A 27,483-nucleotide genomic window follows, 5' to 3' on the forward strand; every position below is an offset into this window, starting at 1 on the left:
ATACCACTTCACACCAGTCAGAATGGCCATCAGAAACAAAGCAACAAACAACAAGTGTTGGAGACGTGGAGAAAAAGGGACCCTGGTGAACTGTTGGTGGGATTGCAGACTGGTACAACCACTATGGAAAACAGTATGGAATTTTCCCAGAAAACTAAAAATGGATCTGGCTTTTGAACCAGCAATTCCACTGCTAGGATCATATCCTAAGAACCCTGAAACACCAATGCAAAATAACCTATGCCCCTCAATGTTCATAGCAGCACAATTTACAATAGCCAAGTGTTGGAAGCAACCTAGGTGCCCATCAGCAAATGAATGGATCAAGAAACTATGGTCCATTTACACAATGGAATTCTATGCAGCAGAAAGAAAGGAGCTCCTATCATTTGCGACAACATGGATGCAACTGGAAAGCATTATGCTAAGCGAAATAAGCCAGGTGGTGAAAGACAAATACCATATGATTTCACCTTTAGCAGGAACCTAAACAACAAAACAAAGAAACAAGCAAAATATAACCAAAGACACTGAAATAGAGAACAGGTTGACAGTGTTCAGAGGGGAGAGGGGAGGGAATTTCAGAGGAATTTCAGGGGAAAGGGGGAAGGGTTTACAAAAACAAGTATAAAGGACACATGGATAAAAAACTAGGGGCAGGTGGAAATGGGAGGGAGGAGGGGAGGGCTGGGTTGGTGGGCTGGGATGGTGTAACAGGGTACAGCCAAGAGGGGTACCCAAAATAGGGATTTGGAATGGGGTCCAGAACTCAAGGTGTTCAGGAAATATTAGGGTGTCCTCATCCCCTTCCCCCCAGGTGTGGGTTGGGGGAAGGGACAAATGGAGCAGGGCTATTGAGAGCTCTTTTGTACAGCAACAGCTTTGCTGCTAACCTCTGGCATGGTCATTTAACGTATCTATAACCTTTAACTGGTTGTATAGATATGTTAAATGGCTGTGGCCATGCTCTGAGCCAGGGGGATGGAAGTAAATTCCCCACCAATGTATATAACTGGGAGGTAGTGCCTGAGTTACAGTGCCTGCGTAAGAGCTTGGAGAAGATTGGCTCCATAACATGGGGCTATGCCTGCCAAGACTCATGATGGCAGCCCAGTAAAGCTGGAAGGATATGAGAGGCCTAGCAAGTGTAGTCGATTATAGGAGGAGTCCGAAATGGGGCTGCAGAGGAGGATTGGCCGGGGATTTAAACCCAGACATGGCAGCCATTGAAGGAAGAACCACGCGGTTTTGGCTGAGCGGGGACTCCTGCAGCCCTGCGAGAATCACCGTGTGGCTTTAGCAGAGAAGCACCACTCAGCTTTGGCAGATTGGCAACCCCCCTCCTTGCAGCCATTGAGGAGGGAGAACCACGTGGTTTTGGCTGAATGGAGACTCCCTTGGCCATTGTGCAGAGAGGACCATGCAGCTGGGGCAGTAAAGAGAGAACCTCTCGGCTTTGCCAGAGTGGCAACCCCCGCAGCTTTAGAAGGGGGAACCACCACCCAGCCTTAGGAGAGATCCTGGTGACACAGCTGATGATACCGGGAACGGAAGGAGGCCTACCAGCCGAGCACAGATTACTGGGAAGAACCAGGGGCTGCCTGAGCCTCAAACTTCTATTTCTTTTCCTGAGATACAGTACCCCAGGCTGGGCAGAGTGGGGAAGGAAGGACTGTTGTGTGTTTGTGGGTGTTTTAAGGGACTTTGGGATTTTGATGAAGACATTAAGTCACTGCTTTAAGTTTGTATAGCATTAAATAAACATTTCCTTTTCTTTTCACGAATCTCTGGCATTGAGAGATGTCTTTCCTCTGGCGGCAGACATAACGAATCTGGGGGGTTCCTTTCGGGTAACTGTATATCGTCCCAGGCCCCCCCTTGTTGTTCTGTAATGATGGGAGTAAAAGATAGAAAATTGTACTTCAACAACAATTAAAATAAAAACAAAACTCAGCAGTAGGCTGGCTGAATGTGTAAGGTGCTTACAGACAGAGCCAGCAGCATGAGTGCAGGACCCCGCAGCTGGCCTCCAGAGCAGGCCAAGGAGGTCCCATCAGGCTCAAAGCCTGGGTCCTGAATGTGTGCCACATGGACAGTGGCGGCAGAAACCTAAGCGCAGCTCCTCCTGAATGCACAGGCCCTTCATCCACTACCAGTACAGCCATGGCCCCAGAGGAAGATACTGGGAATGCTGAGCTGAATAAGACATGGCTCTGCTGACCCGGTTGGTGTGGCTCAGTTGGTTGAAGCATCATCCTGTAAAAGACTGAGCTAAAAGGTCACAGGTTCAATTTCTGGTCAGGGCACATAGCCAGGTTATAGGCTCCATCCCCAGGAGAAGGCAACCAATTGATGTCTTTCTTTCATATCCATGTCTCTCTCTCCCTCTCTCTCCCCCTTTCTCACCCCTCCCCTCCCTCTCTGCCTTTCTTTCCCTTCCTCTCTCTCTGAAAGCAATAAAAAAATGTCCTTAGGGGAGGATTAAGACAAAAAAAGATATGACCCTGTCTTTATGGAGGTCCTGGTCTGAGAGAGTGAGCAGGCTGGCAACCACAGGCACTGAGCACTGTATAGGGATGGAGGGTGGGAATGGGGGTGGGGGGTCTGGAGGACATAAGGTGATGAACAGGTGGAAGATCAAATCTGAAGAACAGAGAAGATGTTGATGCAGTGCTCCACATTGCTCCAGGTAAGGGATAATGGAGCCCCAGGTGAAGCTTTTGGTGGTGATGGAGATGGGCAGAGGAGGAAGAGCTGGCAGGATTTGGCCACTGCTTGGATGGGAGCCCTGGAAAGGCACAACATGGGGCTGGGGAAGGATGTGCAACTCTGGGTCTGGCAGTTTTTTGCTGGCCACAAGTTTCCATTTTCTAGTGGCACCTACTCCCCAACCCATACCCAAAGGAGCCAAGTGCAGTACAGACCCAACCATGGAGGTGGTTAGGTACAGATGGGTGCCATGCCCCATCAGGGGTGGTCAGGCCACACAGGGCAGCTTGGGGTTGGGATATCTTGACTGAAGAGTTACCCTGCAGAGGACATATGGATCTTGTTAGCCTTCTGGTCCCAGACTTGGGGTGCACTGAGAGCTCCAGGCAGCAGAAGGAAGGAGAATGTAAACCATCCCTCCCAGAGGGCTGTATGAACACTGTGGTTGTGGCAGCCACCGGCCAGCAGTGACCGAGAAACGCTGCAGTTGCTCAAGACATGAGAAAGCATACACACAGACTACCGAGTCCTGTGGAGAAATAAGAACAGAATAGCCACTCTCTCAAGAGGGGATCACCGTGCCTTCCCACCTGAGCAGGCTTTTATTAAGATTACATATACAGAGTCTAATGAGGGGTGGGCAGGAGTCATGTGACTCAAGCATGTCTTGTGTCTTAATTCTGTGGATGTGGGGTGTGATTATTAGAAGATTAGGACTTTTCGGAAGATGGCGGCTTTACTCTAGGCAGCGTTTTTCTCGGCTTCTGTGAAGAGAGGGGAAACTTGCAGATTGGTGGAGAAACAGAGCAAGTGGGCTAGGTTACCGAATCACTTTTGAAAGCAGGACATCAAAAATAATTGCACTCACTGGAAAACCAGACGGTAAGGAGACGGCTACAGGACAAAAGGGGCCCAGGGATCAGCGCGGGGTCTAAGGGTGTGTAGACCCCAGGCCCTCCCGGTGCTCCGGGCTCTGCCCCATGGCTCCCGGGAGAGGGAAGTTGCTGCTCCCTCCCCCGAATACGGGGGGGGGGGGGCGGTGAGCAACTCCAGGGGAGAACGTGTTGCTAGAAGGAACAGATTGGCCAGTTGGACTGGGAAAAAATCGCCCAGGGACTATGAACACCTGCCCAGAGAACTGGGAGGAGTGAGGGTCTCTAGCCGACAGGACCAGGGGCAGCCTGGAAGGGTGCCTGCACCCCTAGCCCGGTGGAAGTGCAGATCAGTGGAGAGTACAGAGCCGGGCTGCCCTCCGCTCGCACCCCATAGGGAGGCCTGAATTGCGCTGCGATCCCGGGAGGGATGTGGCACTTGGTGCGTTCCTACACTAGTGGCTCAGAAATTTCCAGCCAGCCCAACTGGGGGAGCCGAGAAAGGCGCCAACACCCGGTCGGAGTGCGGTTCAGCGGGGAACACGGAGCTGGAAATGGCTTGGCTCACGCACTGTCAGGATGACTGACTCTCGCGCGCTTTGATCCCGGAAGGGTCGTGGCAAGGCGCTTAGGGCAATCCTAGACCCCAATCTCAAAAGTTTGGGGAAGGGGTGCACCCTTTTACAATCCCCAGGGAGGATGCAGTGAATCCCAAAACATCGCAGGTGCCTCCTGAGATCATAGAGCTGGAAACCTGCAGTACCCCGGAGTCCAGAAGAACGTGGAAGTGAGATCCAGAGAGCCAGTGTGTTCGGGAGAGCGCCCAGGCTACCTGACAGACTTGCTGAGATCTGGCTGGGAGAGAGAGAAGCATCTCAAAGGTCCTTCAGTCAGCTGAAGCCAGCAAGATCAGAAAAACTGGTCTGGCCAGTTAGAAACCAACAAGAGGTTTTTTTTGTTTGGGGGGTTTTTTTTTGGTTCTGTTTGGTTTTGTTTGGTTTCTCTGGCTGTTGTTGGTTGATTGATTTTATCTTGTGTTTTATGTGACATTTTATTTTTCAATTCTTATTATTTTTATCTTGCAATCCCTTATGTTTCTCTTCCATTCATCCTAATATTATTCTTTCCACTCCAAATTTATCTCTCCTGCACTATGTCTTCTGCTTTTCTTTCCTTTTTTTTTAATCTTGCAAGTTACTGTAAATTTGTATTACCTTTTTCTCACTCTTCCGACATTTTTTATTTTAATAATATTTTGGTATTCTTTTTCTTTCTGTATAATCTTCTTTGCTTGGCTGGTTATACTGTCATTTGATAGGTTTCCCCTGGTATCTCAGTCACAAGATGTTGATAAGTTACTATCCTTCATCTGTGTTCCATTAATACACCTCTCAAGGTTCTATACTCTTTATTCTTGTTATCTAGACCTCATCGATTCTGCCACAAGACTGTCACTTTACTATTACTGCTAGTAAGACCTAGTCTATACAATTGTAAATGCTTCTCAATACCCCCTACCTGATCTCAGCCCACTTTGCAATTTTCTGAACTATACTATTGTGGGGGTTGTCTCTATTCTTTTACTCACTACTCCTATATACTAATCTTTAGTCCAACCCCTACCTTAGAAGCTGACCTCCCACAGCCTCACAGCTTTCTAGATCCAACTAACAATCCTCTCGGCCCCAATGAGAGTCTTACCTTCTTTCCATCCTTTCTAAAACGTGGATAGTGGGGTGGAGGATCATGGTTAACACTATAAGGAGCCAAAGGATAACCCATCTCTTCTCTACTGGCTGCTAAAGTAAATATCATAGTATACTGTCTTGCTGTTTTAAACCATTTTGCCTTACTCCTCCAACTGATCACAAAAAAGAGTAGGGGGAAGCTGTGAACACCAGGATACACGAAGGAGATTGCACCACTGAAACACACAAATATTCTACCACAGAAGTTCACACCATAATTACAGGGAATCAGAACAGTTCAAATTAACAAACAAGAAGAAAAAAAGAAGAAACCCACGAACAATGAGAAAACAAAGAAACAAAACCCCAACTGAAGGGAAACGACGAAGCCTCAAGAAAAATGCTAAATGAAATAGTGGCAACTCAACTATCAGATAGTGAGTTCAAAACAATGATTACCAGGAAGCTCAATGAACTTACAATGAGCTTTCAGAAATTAGAGGGAAACTACATCAATCTCACTGCAAACTATATAAACATAAAAAAGGAAATAGAAACTCTCAACAAAAGTCAAGAGGAAATGAAGAATAGAATTTCTGAACTGAAGAACACAGCAGAAGGAATGAAAAGCAGGATTGATGAAGCAGAATATCGGATTAGCGAGCTGGAGGACAAAGTAGAAAACAGAATCCAGAAAGAGCAAGAAAAGGAAAAGAGGCTCAGAAAGAATGAAGAGGGATTAAGAAAATTCAAGACAATATAAAACGTAATAATATCCGTATAATAGGGATACCAGAAGGAGAAGAAGAAGAGCAAGGGATCGAAAACCTAGTGGAACAAGTAATGAAGGAGAACTTCCCTAATTTGATGAGAGAAAAAGTCACACAAATCCAGGAAACACAGAGAGTTCCAATTGAGAGGAACCCAAAGAGACCCATCCCAAGGCACATCATAATTAAAATGACAAAATTTCAAGACAAAGAGAGAATCTTAAAGGCAGCAAAGGAGAAAAAGGAAGTAACATACAAGGGAGCCCCAATAAGGCTAACAGCTGACTTCTCAATGGAAACACTTCAAGCCAGAAGAGAATGGCAAGAAATACTCCAGGTAATGAGAACCAGAGGTCTGCAACCAAGGCTACTATATCCAGCAAGGCTCTTGATCAAGATAGAAGGCCAAATAAGAAGTTTCCCTGACAAAAGAAGTCTAAAAGAATACACCTCGACCAAACCAACTCTGCAAGAGATTCTAAAAGGACTGCTTTAAGGAAGGGAAGGAAAAGAGAGAGAGAGAGGAACACATGTACATAAAAGACAATAAATAAGTACCTATCAGTAATAACCTTAAACGTAAATGGATTAAATGCTCCAATCAAAAGACATAGAATAGCTGATTGGATAAGAAAAAATGACCCACTTATCTGCTGTCTACAAGAGACCCACCTCAGGATAAAAGACCTACACAGGCTGAAAGTGAAGGGCTGGAAACAAATCTTCCAAGCAAATGGACAGGAAAAAAAAAGCTGGAGTAGCAACACTCATATCAGACAAAATAGACTTCCAAAAAAGGTCCATAAAGAGAGACCCAGAAGGTCACTTCATAATACTCAAGGAAAGAATCCATCAAGAAGACATAAATATTGTAAATATATATGCACCCAACATAGGAGCACCGAAATACATAAAGAAAATCTTAGAGGACTTCAAGAAAGATATGGACAGCAACACAATTATAGTGGGAGATTTTAACACCCCACTATGAAAAATGGACAGATCTTCTAAACAAAATATCAACAAAGATATTGTGGCATTGAACAATACCCTTGATGATATGGACTTTGCTGATATATACAGAGCCCTCCATCCAAAAGAAGCTAAATATACATTCTTTTCAAATGTACACGGAACATTCTCAAAGATAGACCACATGATAGGACACAAAACAAGCCTCAAGAATTTCAAGAAAATTGAAATCATACCACAAGGGACTGAAGCTAGAAACCAACCCGAAGGCAAAAAACCAAAACCACTCAAAATCATGGAGATTAAATAGCATGCTATTAAACAATGAATGGGTCAAGAATGATATTAGGGAAGAAATCAAAAGGTTTCTGGAAACATACAAAAAGGAACTCACAACAACCTAAAACTTATGGGAAACAGCCAAGGCAGTCCTGAGAGGGAAGTTCATAGCGATACAGGCCCACCTAAAAAGGTTAGAAACATTCCAAACAAACAACCTAACCCTGTGTATACAAGAACTCGAGGAACGACAACAAAGGCAGCCCAGAGCAAGCAGAAGGAAGGAAATAACCAAGATCAGAGCATAATTAAATGACATAGACACTAAAAGCACAATTCTAAGGATCAATGAATCCAAGAGCTGGTTCTTTGAAAAGATAAACAAAATCAACAAGCCTTTAAGCAGACTCATCAAGAAAAAAAGAGAGAAGACCCAAATAAACACAATCAGAAATGAAAGAGGGGAGATTACAACAAATACCAGAGAAATACAAAGGATTGTAAGAAATTACTACAAAGAGCTGTATGCCAAGAAATTTGAAAACCTAGGTGAATTGGACAAATTTCAAAAAAAATATAATCTTCAAAAACTCAATGAAAAAGAAGCTGAAAGCCTGAACAGACCAATAACAACAAAAGAAATTGAAGCAGTAATCAAAAAACTCCCAACACACAAAAGCCCGGGACCAGATGGTTTCACAGGAGAATTCTACAAAGCATTTAAGGAAGAGCTAACCCCTATCCTTCACAGACTATTCCAAAAAATCCAAAAAGATGGGAGTCTCCCAAACTCTTTTTATGAGGCCAACATCATCCTAATTCCAAAACTAGATATAGACACAACAAAGAAAGAAAACTTCAGGCCAATTTCACTGATGAACATTGACGCTAAAATCCTCAACAAAATATTGGCAAACTGCATCCAACAATACATTAAAAAGATCATACACCATGACCAAGTTGGATGCATCCCAGGGATGCAAGGATGGTTCAATATTCACAAGTCAGTAAATGTAATATATCACATAAACAAAAGCAAAGACAAAAACCACATGATCATATCAATTGATGCAGAAAAAGCATTTGATAAGGTACAGCACCCATTCATGATAAAAACACTTGGCAAAGTGGGAATAGAGGGAGCATTCCTCAACATAATAAAGGCCATACATGAGAGACCTTCAGCCAACATCACACTTAATGGCCAAAAATTAAAATCTTTTCCACTAAGATCAGGAACAAGACAAGGCTGTCCACTTTCACCACTTCTATTCAATATAGTATTGGAAGTTTTAGCCACAGCAATCAGACAAGGAAAAGAAATAAAATGCATCCAAATCAGAAAGGAGGAAACAAAACTGTCACTGTTTGCAGATGACATGATAGTATGCATAGAAAATCCTATAGACTCTACCAAAAAACTGCTTGACCTAATAAATGAATTTGGCAAAACAGCGGAATACAAAATCAATATCCAGAAATCAAAGGCATTTCTGTACACCAACAATGAAACAGCAGAAACAGAGATCAAGGAAAAAATCCCATTTGAAATAGCAAAAAGAAAAATAAAATATCTAGGAATAAACCTAACCAAAGAGGTAAAAGACCTGTATTCAAAAACTACACAACACTGAAGAAAGAAATCAAGGAAGACACAAACAAATGGAAACATATACCGTGTTCATGGATTGAAAGAATTAATATCATCAAAATGTCCATACTACCCAAAGCATTTACACATTCAATGCAATTCCTATTAAAGTACCAATGGCATATTTCACAGACATAGAACAAACAATTCAAAAATTTATATGGAATTATAAACGACCCCGAATAGCTGCTGCAATTTTGAGAAAGAAGAGTAAAGTAGGAGGGATCACAATACCCGACACTAAACTATACTACAAAGCCACTGCAATCAAAACAGCCTGGTACTGGCATAAAAACATGCACATAGACCAATGGAACAGAACAGAGAGCCCAGAAATAAACCCAAGTCTCTATGGTCAATTAATATTTGACAAAGGAGGCAGCAACATAAAATGGAGTACAAATAGCCTCTTCAACAAATGGTGTTCGGAGAACTGGACAGCCACGTGCAAAAAAATGAAACTTGAGCACCAACTTACACCATACACAAAAATAAATTCAAGGTGGATAAAAGACTTAAATATAAAACGTGACACCATTAAAGTCCTAGAGGAGAACGTAGGTAGGAAAATCTCAGATATTTCACGAAGAAACTTTTTTACTGACGTGTCCCCTAGAGCAAGGGACATAAAGGAAAGAATAAACACATGGGACCTCATCAAAATTAAAAGCTTCTGCACAGCTAAAGAAAACAGTATTAAAATTAAAAGAGAACCAACTGTATGGGAAAACATATTTGCCAATGATACCTCAGACAAGGGTTTAATCTCCAAAATATATAAGGAACTTACAAGACTGCACTCTAAGAAGACAAGGAATTCAATTAAAAAGTGGGTAAAGGACTTGAACAGACACTTCTCCAAGGAGGACATACAGAAAATCCAAAGACACATGAAACTATGTTCAATATCGCTAGCTATCAGAGAGATGCAAATTAAAACCACAATGAGATACCACTTCACACCAGACAGAATGGCCATCATAAACAAAGCAACAAACAACAAGTGTTGGAGAGGTTGTGGAGAAAAGGGGACCCTAGTGCACTGCTGCTGGGAATGCAGACTGGTACAACCACTATGGAAAGCAGTATGGAACTTCCTCAGAAAACTAAAAATGGATCTGCCTTTTGACTCAGCAATTCCACTGCTGGGACTCTATCCTAAGAATACTAAAACACCAATTCAAAAGAACCTATGCATCCCAATGTTCATAGCAGCACAATTTACAATAGCTAGGTGCTGGAAGCAACCAAGATGCCCATCAGTAAATGAATGGATCAAAAAACTATGGTCCACTTACACAATGGAATTCCATACAGCAGAAAGAAAGAAGGAGCTCCTACCCTTTGCAACAGCGTGGATGGAGCTGGAAAACATTATGCTTAGCGAAACAAGCCAGTCAGTGAAAGACAAATACCATATGATCTCACCTTTAACAGGAACCTAAATAACAAAACAAAGAAACAAGCAAAATATAACCAAAGACACTGAAATAGAGGACAGGCTGACGGTGACCAGAGTGGAGAGAAGAGGGAATTTAGGGGGATAGTGGGAAGGGTTCACAGGAGCAAACTTAAAGGACACATGGTCATAAACTAAGGGGAGGATGGCAATGGGAGGAAGTGGGGAGATTGGGAGGGGGGACTGGATTGGGAGTAAAAAGGAGAAAACTGTATTTGAACAATGATTAAAATAAAAAAAAGATTAAATTGGTAAGAACAGACAAAAAAAAAGATTACATATACAGTTTGTTGATTACAGTCTGGCAGGGAAGATCAAACAAATAGCTTTCAAAGGGCTGACAGGGCTCACACTGAGTTTGGGGTTTTATCACTTAAAAAGCTACAGGACCTAAAAGCTAGTCTCATTTCCTGCCTGTGCCTTCGTATTCTAATTCAAGAGCATCCTCCAGCAAGCAGTTCTCACAGGATCTTGCATATTCTATGCCCTAGGTCTAATTACCTCAGGGGTCCGCCAACTCTGGTCTGGACTGCACCACCCCTGTTATTTCCACAGGCCTGAGTCGGGCAGAGGAGACAAAGGCAGTCGGGAGACTTGGATTTCTCACAGCCAGAACAAGGACTCGGGCTATGTCAAAGCCAAGGGGGCAGGTATCGATGTCAGTCACCCCCTCATTTCCACAGCCCCCTGAGTCTCTTCCCTGGTGGCTTTTCTCATGTGATTGTGATTGTGCTTGTCTTAGATCCATTCTCCTCTGAGAAATGTTACCCGTCTTTGGCTAGCTGACCATGCAATGGGGGCCAGGCAAGGAGCAGGCAGAGCTCCTAAGCCAGGGAAATAAGATTGTGTCTTTAGTGTTTCCTGGTCCAGAGGTCTCTCACTCAACCTTAGCCACAGGAGGTTATAGCTTCCTCAGACCAGGCAGGGTGGACCCCAACATGTGGTCTGCACAATAATGGCTCCAAAGAAACCTCTGTCCTAATTCCTGAACCCTAGGAATATGTTACCTCACATGGCAAGAGGAACTTTGCAGCTGTGATTAAGTTAATGACTTTGAGATGGGGAGATTACCCTGGACTATCTGAGTGGGCCCTATGTAATCACAGGGATCCTTATAAGAAAGAGGCCGAAAAAGTTGATGTGAAGATGATGGGGAGTCAGAGAGATTAGAAAATACTGCTGCTGGCTTTGAAGGTGAAGGATGGGGCCACTTGCAGGCAGCTTCAAGAAGGTGGGAAAGGCAAAGGAATGGATTTTCCCCCAGCCACCAGGAGGAATGCAGCCCTGCTTTCCATACTGGTAAGACAATAAATTGGTGTTTTTAACCACAAAATTTGTGGTAATTCATTACAGTAGCAAAGGAAACTAATACAGACATCCAACTCAGACATGAGGGGAAATATGGAGAAATTTTAGGGGGACCTGGGCCCCTTTTCTTGAAACACCACCCCAATGCCAGCCCAGCAGAAGCAGAGGTCAGGGCCCCAGGTTCTCCAGTCAGTCCGGCCAATATGAGTGGGTGCCCTGAGAGCAGGTTTGCAGGAGGAGAAAGGCCTGTGGGGAAAATGTTCTGCCCACAACAGGTTCCTAGCCCAGTTTAGGGATGGAGTAGAGAGACCCCACTCCTCTGGGACTGTTTCTAGGTGCAGGGCCATCCATGCCTTCTCACCATCTCACACCAGTCCAGACTCCAAAGGAGAGTGGCCACACTTCCTCTGCACACAGGCACCAAAGGCTCCCAGACCCTGCTCCTGTGTGGGACCTCAGTTCACTGCCCCAGCCTGCCCCAGGTCTTCCAGTGTTCAGGCAGAGGGGAGCTTCAAGCACACAGACCACCTGACCGCTCTGCTTCTTGTCCACCCCGCTTCCTCCATCCTGTGACAGGCACAGGTACCCCTCACAAGCAGGACCCAGGCTGAGTCTTTGGATGAAAGCTTCAAGGCTGTAAAAGAAGACCAAGTCTCTCTCCTCCCACACACATATATTCCTTTGTCCCCACTTACAGCCGCCTTGAGGTCTCAGACACTCCCACCAAAGTCCTCCGCTGGAACACTGTGCCTGCTCCATGAGGAGGCACATGCCCCCATTCAGGGCACATGCTGGTGGGAGCAGGCAGAGGACCTGGAGGGGCCTTACCTGAGCCTCTCAGCCAAGGCTGAGTCCACAGCCAAGACTGGCGATGTCCCTGAGGTCTGATAATAATTACTATAATTGTAGGTGCTAAGGGTGCAAAGGGTGCGAAGGGTGCCAGGTGACGCCACCCTTGGTTAGATACTCACTATAAAAGGATTGGCATGCCCTGCTCCTCTCTCCCTTGGTCCAGTCACGGCTCTAAGTGCCCTGTACATACATTAACCTTAGAAGGAGTGCTATTATTAACCTGATTGAGTAAAGTGGCCTGAAATAAATTGCCCAAGTAGCACAGCCTACACGTGGGGAGCCGGAGTTGGAACCCAGGTGGTCGGATTGCAGAAGCCATGCTTTCCACGCTTCATTATTTTGTCTACTGAGATGGGAGCCAGGACACTTCAGCAACTCACCGTACGCCTGGGTGGTCAGGCGGGCAACATGGAGCTGGGGCCCGGGAACTATGCCCCGGGATCCGGGAGACCCCTTGGAGCCCGCAGCTTCAGCCCTCAAAGGAGCTGTAGCAGGTGAAGCGCACACCTAGGCGGGGTTTGCCCAAGCCGCCAGGTGTAACAGGGCAAATGGCCCTGTAGCTGAAGCAGGCGGAGAAGGTACCGGCTCTGTTCTCCTGGAGAGGGTGACCCTAGCACTTCACTCTGTCCGCGGGCGCCCGCCCCGCCCAGCTTGGAGCCCAGAGATCTCCGGGAGCGCCAGGTCCGCTCGGTGCCCCTCCTGGGCCAAGCCCAGGCCAAGGCCAGGCCCTGGCGGGGCTGCAGCCTCCGGGCGCCAAGTCCCTGCCCCAGCCATCCGCCACCTCAGGGCCACGATTGGCAGCCACCCACGCCCACCTACAGCCCCACAACGTGCCTTAACACCCTGACTCGCAACGGTGGCGGCGGGAGGCGCAGAGACCAGAGAGACGGAACCCGGGGCCACACCCGGATGGCCAGCGGGAGAAGACCCACGGCTGGTAAGTGCCCTAGTCTCCCCACCCTCGCCCCCAGCAATACGCTCAGTCCCCTAGGTCACTTTCCTCCACCCCGCCAGCCCCCAGTGGGGCGTAGTCCCTGTCCTGCCCTGGGCTTCTGGCAGTGCGGAGTGGAGTGAAGAGTGAGGCCGGCCCCTCGCAGCCAGTAGAGGGTCAGGAGGTGTAGGGGGTCTTGTTTTCTCACCGCTCCACGCGGTCCAGAGCATGGAGCCCGAAAGCCTTGCACCAGCATTTGAGCCAAAGGAGGCCCCCTTCTTTGCTCCTGAGACCAAGTGTCCGAGCGCTTTCGGGGAGCGCTGGGTAGAGCCTCCTAGGTCCTTGAAAATGTGTTGGTTAGGTGCCAGGTACAAAGAATCCTCTGTGTGTGTCTCTTTCTCACACCTGTTGCTCCCATCCTGGTCCACAACTCCTCAAGTGCCTCCCCTGGACTCCCTAAAGTATGCTGATAGAGTTAAGGCAAGGAGCAGGTTTTAGAGAAAGTTACAGAATTCAAACATGAGTCCAGCCCCTCAACAGGTTCCAGAATTGCAAAGGATAGGGTTCTGAGTGTCAGTCACCCAGGGCATCACCCCTTCCTCAGCTTTCCTTAAGTGCCTGGTGCCCACAGCCAGCCCACCCTCAAGCCTGAAAAGGATTCCAGGGAAAATGGAGGTCTGGTAAAAGACAGTTTAATTCCTACCCAGAAGCACAAGAAAGTGGTTCATTTTAGCAAGAATCCCAGCTGCTTTCCAAGGGAAACCAGAAGTTGCTGCCCAGGGCACTTGGACCTCAAAAGAAATGGCTTTTCAGTTGATACCCAGCAAAGCCCAGCCAGCAGCCCCCCTCCCCAGCAGACCCAGAAAGCCTGCTGTCCAAATTCTGCCCCCAGAAAGCCAGTGGTATAAAGGGGCACCACAGACCTGTTGGTCTCCACCCCCAGAGAAGGTGGCTCTGGTGACTGGGGGCATCTTTGGGGGTCTGCTCCTGTTGTTGATCACAGTGAGCTACAGTCTCTGGAAGAGGATTTGTGCCACATTTACCTATGAGGAGCTGCCAGGGACTGCCTCCAGCCCACAGGTGGCACAAGCTCTGCCCCCTGCATGGCAGGACCCAGACAAGCAGGTAAGATAGGATGTGGGGCCCAGCAAGCCCTTGACCTTGCCTAGTACCCTCCCTATGGCATTTCCCTTGAAGTGGGGCAGGAAGGAAAGGTCTGTTTATGAAGCACAGCCTGTGTGCTGTTGCAATGCTGGGAACTATCACAAATAAACCCCAGAATCCTCACCACAGCCACGAGATGGGCATTATGAAGCCTATGTCCAGCTGAGAAAACTAAGGCTCAGAGGACATAAGTAGTAAGTGGGAGAACAGGCATTGAAACCTAGGCAGTCTGACTCCAGAGGCTATGCCCCTCCAACTTGCCACTGCTGTGGGCAGAGTTCTTGGCTCTGGTACTCAATCCCTCTGGGCAAGTGCTCTGAGGCCACACCATTCCCTTGCCACCTATATGTAATCACTCTGCTTCTGGATAGGCCACCAGATGTGCCATTTGTGGTGCCCCTTCCCTCCAAAGTCAAGACTGGGTGCCCCTGCAGAGCAGAGAATGGGCCCAGGTGTGACAGGACCTCTGCCCAGCCCCGGAGCTCCTGCCCCACACATGCAGCAGCCACCTTGGTGAGTCCTCCCGCCAAGGCCTGCCCAGACGTCAAGGTCTGCTCAGGCCAAGGCAGACCCATCTGCTGTCGTGGGCCTGGGTCTGGAACATTGCCTGGATGGGCACAGGGATGCCAGAGTTGACCACTCCTTCCAGGTACTTGAGTTCACCAAGTGCCTGCTGCACACCAGTTGGGGCCTGAAACTGCCTCATGTGCCCTTTTGGAATTAGACCTCACGGTGCCTCTGTAGGGAGAGGGACTGTCACCCCATTTTACACATTATTAAACAGGCTTGGAAGGTTAGCCATGCCTTGCCCAAGGTCACAGAGGCAGTAAGCATCTGGAAAATGGAGCCCTGGTGTTTCCAGGTGCAGGACCTGAGCTGGGTCCTGTTCCAGGATGATAGAAAGGGCAGAATGGTTGGAGCTGGGCACAGCTCTCTGCCTACCCCTTTTGCTCTGAAGGCTTCCCAGGAACTACCAGTCCTTCTTGGTCCTCCTAATTTGAAGAGAAAGAAAAGAGGCAACACTTTATCACTGAGACATCCTCTAGACACCACAGAAAGGGGCCAGATGAGGTGCAGATAGGGAGTGACCACCCCCCAAGCAGGCCCTCACCTCTGAGGATAGGGATTAATCACAGGGGATAGGAGTTGAATGAATACTGAGGCCTCTGCTGGGGGCCACAGAGAGGAGCAGGTCTGGATGGACAATGTTTTAGTGTGAGGCCTTCTAGATGAGCTGCACTACAAAGAGCGACTCCGTTCAGTCAAGGGAAGCAAGTGGGGCACATATGATCAGGAGGGGCCACAGGAGAGGCCTAGTCAAGGCTTAGCCAAGAAAGAATGGGCCAGGAGAGGGCAGTAAAGCCCAGAGATTTCTGTTCCTAGGCCTCTGCCTTCCTCCCAGCCCCTGTGTTACAGGAGATGCATGTGTGGTGGGGACCATTAACCCAGAGCTGTACAAGTTCCCAGAAGACAAGAATGAGACCCACTTCCCAGAGGGCTGCCTGGGGTGGCTGTGGTTCTCCATGGAATACCAGCAGGAGGCTAAGCAAACTGCTGGTGGGCCTAATCAAGGCACAGGGGCTACAAGCCCCCTCAGAGACCTGCAGCCCACTGGTGAAGGTCCACCTGCTGCCAGATAAGTGGCACTTCCTCCAGTCCAAGACCAAATGCAGAACTGCCAACCCTCAGTTTGATGAACACTTCATCTGCCAGGTACAGTGTCTGGAGCAGGCAGGGTCTGGGAAGGAGCAGACATCCTGCAAGAGAACCCCAGCATTCTATACTAGCCAGGGTCCTGTGGCCCCCAGAATCCCTGAGCTACAGGACCTGCCTTACCCTGCCTCTCAGGTCAGGACCTGAAGAACCTTGAACTCCCATGGCAGGGGCAGGGGAGAGACTTGGAGAGTAAGGGGAAAGAAGACCAGGCTCCTCCTGCCCAGGCTGCCTGAAGGAGACAAAAAAAAATTATTGACTCACTTACTGAATGCCAGGTCCTGGCCCATGGGACATGGAGGAAGCACTCAGAAGCCCGGGAGCATTATAGGGTTTCTGGCAAGGATAACCAAGGAAGGCAGAGGGTGAGATCTCCAGGCCTCTTGGAATGGGGACAGAAACTCACCTATTCTGTCAGAGGCCAGCATGATGCCTTGGCTGTATGTTGGGCTCCCTGGCTCAGGGTCTGGAGGTGCCGTGGCTATGAGGGCACTGAGCCAAGCTCACAGTGGCCTGGGAGCCTCAGCAGGTGACTGGGGGCCCTTTTGGGAAGCCAGCCATCAAGAGCTGCTGAGAGGCCTTAGACAAACGCTTTTGTAAAAAGATTTTATTTATTTATTTTTAGAGAGAGGGGAAGGGAGGGAGAAAGAGAGGGAGTGAAGCATCTAAGTGTGAGAGATATATGGATCAGTTGCCTCTTCATCTCCCCCAATTGGGGACCTGGCCCAAACCCAGGCATGTGCCCTGACTGGAAATCGAACCTGAGACCTTTTGGTTCTCAGGCTGGCACTCAGTCCACTAAGCCACACCAGCCAGGGAGGGACAAACATTTTTAAGCGCTGGGCAGCAGGCTGACTGCAAGATAAGGAGAAGCCTGTCATCATCCAGCAAGAGTGTGACTGCAGAGGCCTGAGCCCTGACTCTTGCCCTCTTCTGAGGCTGAGAGCTGAGAAGAGGGATGTGACATGGGGCACAGTTCCTGGCTATCCTGCTGAGGCCAAGGCTGTTAGAATTCACAGGTGAACCCATTTTTGTCAGGTCAGCAAGACCCAAGGTGTACAGGCTGGCTAATCAGCATGGTCACATGTCATGTTCACATACTTACTTCTCTTTGCTCATCATTTCCCTGCCCTGTCCCTGCATTAACTTGATCCTGATCCTCTCTTGTGCTTTAAGAGGGAAGGGAAGGAGAAAAAGAAGATAAGAAAATCAGTATTAATTGACCACCTGTATTAGGTCAGACACTATGTTTGGGTTTTACAACCCAGAAAGTAAGAACCATTATCCCATTTCAGGATGAGGAGACTGAGTCTCAGGAAGAAGGAAGTTGGGGTGCCCAACCCAGATAGCAGAGACAGGCAGGTTCCCTAGGCTCCACTGCAGGACCTCTCACACTTCTATAGTGCAGGCCAATCGCTGGGAGGTCCTATGAAACAGTAGATTCGACTTCATGGGTTTGGGGTGTTCCCTAAGGTCCTGCATTCCTAACAGGGTCCAGAGGGTGGTGAATTCTGCTGGTCCTCAGACCACACTGTACATGGCAAGACTGGCACTCACTCCCACCTCCTGAGGGAATGCTGCTGTACTGGCTGTGTTGCTATGAATGCCGTGCAAAGATGCCTGGGTTTGGGGTATACAAATCTCTGGTTGAGACACCCCTCACCAAAAGCTCCTGTGTGCAGAACAATGTGCACACCATCCTATCTCTTGTCCCCAGTCCTGTCCCCAGCCTAGCCCTCATCTCCCCCAGGTATCTAGCAAGAGCATCACTCAGAGGGTACTGAAGTTCTCGGTGTACCATGTGGACAGGCAGAGGAAGCACCAGCTGCTGGGCCAGGTATTCTTTCCCCTGAAGAATGAGATCTTGGCAGATGACTGTCAGTGAATTATCTGGAGATACCTAGAGGCTGAGAGCCTGGAGATAAAGGTCAAGGTCACTAGACATATGCCACTGAGTGTCAGACTACCATGGGCAGCCAGCAGGGGTGGGCCAGCACACCTACAAGTGTGACTCAGGGTGGTGGGCCTAGATGGAGCCACTTGGATAAAAGGGGTATGTGGAGTCACTCCTGGGCAAGGAGGTTCTTTTGCCTTGATGTCAGATTACCCAGAACAACTTGAAAAATCTGTGTTTGGATTCCACATTCAGATCAGACAGCTGTGAAAGGCAATACTACAAATTGACCACCAAAAAATGTATTTACCTGCCTTCCCCAACCCTCAAGAAAAACCCATGGCTCAGAATAGGCTTTGGAATTCCCCAGACCTGGGTTTGAAGCCTCAGCTCTGGTCCTCACCACTGTGTGTTCTCCAGCAGATCCCTGCAGCCCTCCAGGCCTTAGTTTCTCCATCTATAAAGTGGTGGGTGGATTTAAAGGAGGGGAAATGGGCATGAAGTGGGTATGTCACCTGGTCCCCTGGGCCTGACTATTGGGAGAAAGGAGGAAGGCAGTGGGGCTCTCCCAGTGAAGCAGGAGACAACATAGGAAGAACTCTGAGACTGCAATATTATCGCTGGCCAGCATTTATCACCCTGGTTGCCAGGAAACGCCTTTTACAAATTAGGTAAAATAAATAGTAAACCGAGGCAGGAAGGAGGAAGGAGACAAGTCTCACATGCTAACTCAGCAGTCCTGAGCCTGGTCTGATAATATTGCCAGGTGTTACAACATCACAAGAAACACTATGTTAGCAAGAAAGAAGGAAAGTCCTTGAAATTCTATGTAACATTTCCACTATCTGGGAAAGAAAGCATTGAAACTGTGCTTTCATCCCAAGGCTTGAATGTGGGAGAGGGTCCCCGGTGCCCACAGAAAAAACCCACAAAAACAACTTTGGTCAATTGCCTACCTCTGGTCACTATCTGTTTTACAAGGGAGTCCCTGATGCTTACAGAAAGAGCCCATAAATAACTTTGGAAAGTTCCCCAATTTTCATAAACTGCCTCTTGTCACGTGCTTGTTTTCCAAAAGATGACCAAATGGAGTCTGGAGCAAGACAAGGATTCGAGTTAACAAACCCCCACACATCCCTAAGTTTGGGTAGTCACATTTCCCCAGGAAAGCTGGCACCACATTTACCCGTTAATCAATATGTGACTCCCCCCCACCATCCCACCAACTATATAAGTCCTGAGAACAAAGGACTCTCTCTGGGGGCTCAGGGAGCTCTTGGCTCTCGGGCCACAGGGCCTCTGACCACCCAGCCTCAGGTTGCCCAGGGGCTTGCCAGCCTGGTCTCCAGCCTGTCTTGCTTTTCTCACCCTGCTTTGCCCTGAAACTTTGCCTTTTCACCCCCTACTCTATCCAGTTCTGTTCCCTTCCATGGAAACAGGCCTCTAATAAACTGATTACATACTACTAGATTTGCTGATATGTAATTCTTTACATGCGTCAGCAAGAAGAATCAGGTCTCTACTGTCAACACCAGTACCTGCCAGTATGACATGGTGCCTTCCTCTTGGCATCTCCAGCCCCCCTCAGAGTTTGGTGACCTCCAGTCTTGCCTCAGCTACAATGACTGCCTGAGCCCTCTTACTGTGGTTGGTGCTGCACGCCAAGGGCCTGAAGCTCCAGGACAACAGGGATGTTGTCAGTAAGTTTTCCCCTTAGGTCAGATCCTGCCCTGTAAGCTTGGGGCTGGGGCTAGAGTCTGACCCTCGCGCTCAGCCATCCAGTTTCTTCTTGCATACTCCTCATCACAGAGCACTCACTCTCTTATGATCTGCACCCTTCCTCTGTGGACATTGATGTGAGAATCCATTTCCTTATGTCAAACCCAATATTGCATCCCTTTGGGCTCCTGCAAGACCCATAAGTCCCTAGGACCAAGTCAGTTCCCCCTTCTCTGAAGGCAAGGTCTTGGCTCCTTGAACTATACTGCCCACCCTTACACCTGCCATTCTATGAAGGGATCCAGTTCGTCCAGAGTGAAGCCCCACACCTTCCTGCGCCCAGGGAGGTTCCCCTGAACATAGACATGGCACTCTTCTGGAAGAAGAGGTACCTCTGGCTGGTAGGCCTAATGGCTCTCTGATTCCTCCAGCCTCCCAGAACCCAGGAGCTGGAGGAACAGAGGCCCTGCACTGGCTCACCCCACATGCCCTACCCCACCTGTGTGCCTTTGCATCTAAGTAAAGGTTGGCTGTTGGCCACCTATGAGTCTTTGCATCTTAAGCAAGCTGGGATTCAAGGTCCACTGCCGATCTAAAATCTATCTGAACTCCACCCCAAAACATTTGGCTCTCTGAAGGAGAAAGGTGTTTAAGGGACCCCAGGAGCCTGAGCACCCAGCACTCAACTGGGAGGAATGAATGCATGGTGCCAGGCCTCTAGAAACAAGGGCCAGCCAAGCTGTGAATGGTTTGGGAGGCAGAGAGGAAGAGGAAGGGAGCTGGGTGTGTCCTCCGCTCTGAGGCAGTACACTAATCAGCCCTGTTTCCTCTTATAATGCCCTTTGGCTGTAGTAGCTGTGAGTAATGGGATCCTGGCAATGGGGTGGCATGTGTCCCCCTAGACCTCCCACAGGCCAGAGGCTTGGGCCCTTGCCTGTACTTCTCAGTCCTCTGTCTACACTGCCCCTCAGGTGTGTTTGTCAAAGTGTCCTTGATGAACCACAAGTTTGTCAAGTGCATGAAGACTTCAGTTGTGCTGGGTTCTGCCAACCCTGTATACAGTGAGACCTTCAGCTTCAAGGCCCAGCCCACAGAACTGGACACTGCCAGCCTCAGCCTGACAATGCTGCAGGACACTGAAGGGCACAATAAGCCTGCTCCTGACCCCAGGGGGTGGGGCAACAGGCCTAGGGGAACTGCTGAGCATTCAGTCAGCATGGGCCCTCAGGAGAGCTCTGTGTTTCTGTCCTGTTCCCTAAGGAAACTAGCGCTAAGAGAGGCTGAGACACTTGCCCAAGGACACAGAGCTTGCTAGTGAGAGAGCAGGGATTCACACCCAGCTTTATTCTGGTTTGGCTGTGGTGCCCTAGAAAGAGGACGACTTCTGCCACCCCCTCCTGTGGCAAACTACAAGAGTCTGGCAGGAAGCATGGCTGCCTCCACTCGGTCAAGTGACCTAATGCTGTGGGTCACTGTGTTCCCTGCATTGCCTCATGCCTTCAGACAGCCTTAAAGTCTTGGGAGTTATCCCAGCAGCTCCCCCACACTGCCCCATATCCCACTGTCCACTGTCACCATCCAGGGAAGCAGAGTCAGCTGGTCTCCTGGGCCAGAGCTACCTTTTCCACTGTGACAGTGGGAGGGTGAAAGTTTTGTTGAGTGTTCCCCCAAATGTGTAAGTGTGCTGGTGAAAGAAGGCCTCTTTGTGGAAGGGCCCCTAGCCCCTTGGCTCTGAAGTGAGGCAGGCTTAAGATGGCCCAGCAGGAGGGTGAGGGGCAGAGTGGGTGTCCCTGAATGTCTGGCTCTTCATCTGGGCTTACCTCTCCCCTACACACCCTCCCCGCAACCCTGCCATCTCCAGCTACAGGGCAAAGTCAAGGTCTCTTTGGGGGCTGTCAGATGAAGCTCCAAGAGGGAAGGGACTGGCTACTTCCTTGGAGGTGAGGAGTGAATGAGAGAAATGGGGCGGGAGCAGAGAGATTGGGCACTTGGGGATGCCTGAGGTGATGTGTCTTCTGTGCCCCAGAGAATGACATGCTGTCCCTCCCCTTTAGGGAGCCTCTGGCTGGGCCATGTGGTGGTGGGCCCCTACATGTATGCCTGAGGCAGAGAGCTGGAGCACTGGACCAAGATGCTCAGCAAGCCCAAGGAACTGGTGAAATGCTGGCATGCACTGTGCCGCACCACAGAGTCCTGAATGGGGTGAGACCTCGGGTCTGCTCAGGAGCCCACTCTCCCCATGGTCATGGGTGACAGCCAGTGTCCTGGACACTTCTTCCAATCTTCCAGCTTCTCACTGGGCTGTGGGGTAGCCTGGCACAAAGGAATGAGTGCTGCTGTGCAGAACAGAGGAGGTGACAACTCCCCAGCCTAAGAGATCTTCCCAACTCACTCCATCCCTCTTCTGCCATGAGCTTTCTTTTAGCTGCCTGGGCTTAGAATCTGAGCTCCTGGTCATCACAGTCGGAATCTGGACTGGAATCTCAGGCACTGGGAAGAAATAGTTTATTTAACAATAGCATAGTTGTATGTGCTGAAAGGAAATGCAGAGGAAACTCGGGTCTCACCATCTTGGAAAGCTGATGATGTTCTGAGGCTAAAGCTGCAGTTTTACAGCTGTGGTTTCTCTGCTTTCTGTCTAGGAGAGAAAACAAATTGCCCTGGAGGGAATATAAGGGTGTGGGGTGTGTGGGAGGAATATCTCAAGCACTTATTTCAGTTGGTCCATAATAAATAGCACAGCCTGAGAATGGGGTTCTGCCTATAGATGTGGGACAGTCCCAGGATGTCTGGGCCATACCACATGCCCACAGCTCAGAAGAAATAGCTCCCAGGGATGGGGACTCACTGCTTCAGGATCTGCAGGACAGTGCCTGGAGCAGCCTGCCTAGGTTCTGGGCATCAGCTCCCTGTGTCAGGTTAGGAGGGCCTCATCTCTGTGTTAGGTCCTTCCTGGAGGCTCTGTCAACTCCTGCCCCTACATCAAGCCAAATGTGGCTCACAGCACCCTCCCCTCCCCGAGTCCAACACCTTACACCCCTGATCTCACAGGTGCTGGTTCACAATGGTCAGCTCCTGGTGCACTTAGTTTAGGCAGAAATGGTGAAAACACATGACCAAAACCTAGCCCATAGAGCTGAGAGCTTTCCCCATAAACCTAGCAATTCCATTATGATAACTGTGCTGTGGTAGGTGTTGGTATAAAACTCATTAAGATGGAAATTTCCACAAACCATGGTCATCAACCCCTGTGCTATTGTACTCAAGGTAAGGAGCAGGTGTTGTGCTCGTCACTGTTACTTAACAGGCAATTTGAACTTGCAGAGTCTACACATTGTTCTTTTGTAACTAGAATAAACCTTAAACCAGCATCATCTCTTTTCTTATGCAGTGAAGCAACTTCAGCAAAAGACAGTAGTGAACGTGAACCTTACACTCAGTTTCTGCCTCTTTCACGGGACTTCCAGTCCTAGTTAATGTACAAATATAGCTTTTCCTAGCAATGGTCCATGCAGACAGAATATGTCTTTGCTTTTTCTCACTTATTTCACAGGCACATTTTCAACATAGTCCACACTCCAGTTATTGTTAATAGCTTACACATAACAGGAATACTCTATATGATTTTTAGCGGGCTACTCAAATGGAACTGTTTCCTTTTCACCTGGGGTCCTGAGACAGATGCCAACCACCCTCAAGGTGAGACTCATGACTATCAGTGGCCTTTCTAGGGCTTGGAAAACTTGGAAAGCATCCCCTTTGTAGGACAAAGTGCACTGGTGTGCCTGATTCATAGCTGAAATTTCTCAATGGCAAGAGACTAGCAGGCTCTCTGCTGTGATGGGGAGGAAGAAGGGGCTGCTGTGTTGGGCTGGCCCCTGTCAAGGTGAAAAGTACACAGATGCTCCCCATGGACCAGAGAGAGCTGGCCTGGATTCTCTCAGATCCTATCCACAAGTGACCCCAGCAGAAAGAAGCCCTTTGCATTTCCACACAACACTTTAAAATCAGTTTATCAATTTCCACACACAAAAAAGCACTAGAATTTAAATGTATCTCATTGAATGTATAGACCAGATCAGGGGCCACTTGACACTTTACAATATTGCATCTTTGACCCATTAACAGGGTGTATTCTTTCATTTCTTTAAGTCTCTTGCAAGTTTTCTTAGAACTGTTTTGTGATTTTCAACAAAGTGTTCTTGCACATCTTTCATTAGCCTTATTCTTAGGTGTTTTATATGTGTTTGTTGCTAGTACAATAGAGATTGTTTTGGGTATATTGATTTCATATATAGTGAGTGGCCTTGCTATAGTCACTTAAGTTGTAGTACCTTGTTAGATTCTTTATATATAATTATGATCTCTGCAAATGACAGTTTTATTTCTCCCTTTCCAATCTTCATGCCTTCCTTTTCAGTTTGCCAAGTTGCAGTGGCTGGGCAACTGGGGAAGAACAAGAAAGAAAAGGCACCCAGATTGCAAAGGAAGAAGTAAAACTATTTTTGTAAATGGCATGGTCTCCTATACAGAAAATCCTAAGGAATCCACAAAAACTACTGAAGCTGATACACAAGATCAACAAAGCTGCAGGATACAACGTTGATTACAAATTGTGTTGGCCAGGGCATCCAGCAGAATGCTGACTACAATAGAAATAATGGGTATATGTATCTGATTCTCAACCTTGTGGGCAGGCAGAGCTTTCAATATTTACTATTAAGTATGTTATTTGCTATAGGGCTTTTAATATACTCATGACCATGTATTCTCAATTTGTTAAAAGTATTTTTTTCACAGTGTTAAATTTTATCAAATGCTTTTTCTTCATCTTTCAAGGTAATCATATTTTTGCCTTTATTCTTTTAATATGATGAATTATATTGATTGATTTTTGACAGACACACACAGCCCCCCTGGCTTCTATTATAAGAATGTAAATTCGGGTTTTTGCTTCATAACAAAATTGAAGGGAAGGTACAGAGATTTCTTATACCTCCCCTGTCCCAACACATGCACACACTCCCTCATTGTCAACACCCCACATCAGAGTGGTGCATATGTTGTAACTAATGAACCTACATTGAACTTCATAATCGCCCAAAGATCATAGTTTATATTACTGTTCATTCTTGATGTTGTATATCATGCGGGTTTGGACAAATATATAATGACATCCTATTACATTTTCAAGTATTTTTGCAGTTCATGAGAGATTTTTCCATAATTTTTTGTTGTAATGTTCTCATACTTGAAAAGAATGTGTTTCCTGCCATTGTTGAGGGCAGATGTTCTATGTATTTCTTAGGTCAAGTTAGTAAATATGATTTGTCAAATCATCCAGTTACTGATTTTGGAGGAGATCTGTTTTTCTCTTCATTATTGAGACATTAAAGTTTCTTACTATGATTGTAATTTTCTTTATTTCTTCTTTTAGCTTTGTCTATTTTTGTTTTATATATGTTTCATGTGTTATTAAGCTCATACCCATTTAGGATTGATATTTTTCTGGTGGATCGAAATGTCTATCATTGTGAAATGGCTCTACACTCATAATAGCACATTTTCCCCATATTTCCTATATTTTCAACTTTCTTATGTTTTTTTAAAAACTTATTGAATTTATTGGGGTGACACTGAATAATAAAACTGTATAGGTTTCTTATGTTCTTATAATATCTTGTACCTCTTGAATATAGTTTTTCTTACCAAGTCTGTCAACCATTGTCTCTCTCTTTTTTTATGGATGTTAGTTAAGGTTGCCCCAATATTTCCCCTATTGCTGTCCCCTATCCCTCCACTCTGCCCTCCTCCCCCTCTCTCATTCAATGCCCACCCTGTTGTCCATTACCATGGGTACTTTATACATGTTCCTTGACTAGACCCTTCCCCTTGTTTTCCCCCTTCTTCTCTCTCCCCTCTTGTCACTGTCAATTTGATCTTTATTTCCATTTCTCTGGCTCTATCTTGCTCATTTGTTTCTTTTGTTCATTAGGTTCCACTTGTAGGTGAGATCATATTGTATTTTTCTTTCACTACCTGGCTTATTTCACTTAGCATAATATTCTTCTCCTGTTGCGAAGGGCAGGAGTTCCTTGTTTCTTTCTGCTGCATAGTATTTATTGTGTAAGTGTACCAGTTTTTTGATCCACTCATTTACTGATGGGCACTTAGGCTGTTTCCAGAACTTGGCTATTGCAAATAACATTGCTATGAACATTGGGGTGCACAGGTTCTTTTGGATTGGTGTTTTAGGATTCTTGGGGAATAATCCAAGCAGTGGAATTGCTGGGTCAAAAAACAATTCCATCTTTAGTTTTTTTGAGGAAATTCCAGATTGTTTTTCACAGTGTCTGCACCAGTCTGCAATCCCACCGACAATGCACTAGAGTTCCCCTTTTCTCCACATTCACCAGCACTTGTTGTTTGTTGATTAGTTTTTTGTTGTTTGTTTGTTATTTTTATTGAGGTATAATTAACATATTGTATTAGCTTCAGGTATACAACATAATGATTCAATATTTGTATGTATTACAAAATGATCATCACAGTAAGTCTAGTTAAACATCTATTACCTCATTTTGGTTTATTTCCCACCACCCCAGCCATCCCCACCGCCCACCCTTTGCTGGTTTTGAAATAACAATAATATGAAAAAATATATATAATCTGAATAAAAAGAATAAAAAATAAAAGACCAAGAGTAGTGAGTGAGTTGGAATACAATGGAAGTAAAAGAAGAAATATTAAAAGACTATGTGAAAGGAAAAAATGAAGAAACACAGAAGTTTTGAGGAAGAGCAAGGTGAAATTCATCTCAGCTGTTGGTGTTCACCTTCTGATTTCTTCCTGGATCTGTCTCTGGTTTTTCAGCTCAAGATCCCAGGGTAGGTCATCCAACTTCTGGCAGCTCTGCCTGTATCTCCTTTACATGCCTCCAGAGGGAACTTATGTTGCAATTGAGAGGGTGGGGCCTCTGTGTCTCCCCTGGAAGGAACAGTTCAGTCTTCTGGGAAAATTGTGGGTGCATTCCCCCTGCCCCTACACCTCTTGTCTTAGTCTGTCCCAGCTTATTTCCAATAATGTAGTTTCTGATTAAATAGCTGTCTGTTTCACAGTGGGGAAGGACAAAAATCTGTGTAAGAGTGTCAGCTCTCTCCCACTTGGTGCAGATGGCAACTCTGCATCCAACCATTATCTCTTGTGTATCTAGTTCATTTACTTTTATTATTATTTATTTATTTAAATTATTATTTGTGGGGTGCCTCTGCCCACAGAGCCCCTGCCCCCAGCCACCACAGATGAGAATAAGTCTACCAAGACAAGATCTGTTTGGGGAGGAAAGGTGACTGATCTCTCAAAGGAGGACCCAGAACCTGTTCCTCAGTGGTCTTTTATTGGGTTTAATTTGCATAGGAATACAGGGTGTATAGGTAAAGCTCATCAATCATTGTCAGGCAGTAATGATCAAACAGTAGATAACATTCAAAGAACTATGAGGG

At 46.9% G+C, this 27,483-nt stretch overlaps 1 pseudogene; it reads left to right on the plus strand.

Moving 5' to 3' along the window:
- Positions 1–3,689: 3,689 nt before the first annotated feature.
- Positions 3,690–22,178, plus strand: LOC123821136 (annotated as a pseudogene).
- The last annotated feature ends 5,305 nt before the right edge of the window (positions 22,179–27,483 follow it).

This window comes from Phyllostomus hastatus, unplaced genomic scaffold (assembly GCF_019186645.2).
Source record: "Phyllostomus hastatus isolate PE091 unplaced genomic scaffold, TTU_PhHast_1.1 phas_contig_38, whole genome shotgun sequence".
Classification (NCBI taxonomy): Eukaryota; Metazoa; Chordata; class Mammalia; order Chiroptera; family Phyllostomidae; genus Phyllostomus; species Phyllostomus hastatus.